The 998-nt window shown below is 25.6% G+C and overlaps 1 long non-coding RNA gene across 1 annotated transcript; it reads right to left on the bottom strand.

Moving 5' to 3' along the window:
* Window positions 1–310: 310 nt before the first annotated feature.
* Window positions 311–769, bottom strand: LOC146723160 (uncharacterized). The gene is made up of 2 exons (XR_014924723.1): window positions 462–769; window positions 311–388 (listed from the first exon to the last, which is right to left on the bottom strand). It is a non-coding gene; the product is annotated as an uncharacterized LOC146723160 (long non-coding RNA).
* Window positions 770–998: the final 229 nt, after the last annotated feature.

Consider the following 998-nt stretch of genomic DNA (forward strand, 5'->3'; position numbering starts at 1 on the left):
TATATTTTACAAACTTACTGAATTTTTATTGGAGTACAACAAAATATGTGATTGTTAATTATGATTACTACTTAATAATGTTGATCAATTATAATTGACAAGGAAAAAATTAGTAAAATACAATACGAATCTACATTAATATTTGTATACATGTTACTTTTTAAGTATTTTAAAAAAATTATAAAACTAACTGTAGAACAAATATGTAATTCTTTAAAATAAAAATTAGAAAGATATAATTAAAATTGTTCTTACATATATATGTATATAATAAGGTAGTAGATATTAAACTGACTACACTGGCTGTCTATTCGATTTGTTAAACTATATTTATTGACGTTTCGACCATACGGGTTGTGGTCCTTTTCAAAATTACAATAGAAGCATTCTAGAAATTAATGTACATGCAATCAGAATCAACATTTAAATTGAAAACGTGAAATGTAACAAATGAGACTTACAATGAGTTACTGCATATCGTTATTGACATTTAAAAGTACGCTCCGGTGAGACTTAACTTAAGATCGGATGGTAAATTAACTGCGTTTCACTTGTGTCATCTTGCTACGACTGAGCACACTGTACTAACGAATAAACACGCCGAAAATTATGTCAAAGTTAAAAGTTAACAATATTTACATTCTCGCTAAATTGTGATGTACCATATGGCAAATTACTAAAATAAAATATAAAAAATGAAAAATAAAATATAAAAAGTATAAGATAATAAAAAGACAAATAAATAAATAAATAAATATATTCGGTTCGCTTATGTCATCTTGCCTTAACATACCAATAATAAACTACTAATAATAGCTCCCAACAATGTATGTTAAAAATTTTTTACTTCAATTTCTAAACAAACTGTCATATATCGTACTAAAGCTTTCAGTGTCTTTCTGTAAATTGATAGTGGAATTCAATTTCTTGATAAAGTACATTTCGGCTATTTCTCTTTTTCTTCTATTGTTTTCTTTATGCAGAATTAAAGGATTCGA

The sequence above is a fragment of the Nylanderia fulva genome, unplaced genomic scaffold, assembly GCF_048542155.1.
Source record: "Nylanderia fulva isolate GAGA-0341 unplaced genomic scaffold, ASM4854215v1 Scaffold226, whole genome shotgun sequence".
NCBI classification, from domain to species: domain Eukaryota; kingdom Metazoa; phylum Arthropoda; class Insecta; order Hymenoptera; family Formicidae; genus Nylanderia; species Nylanderia fulva.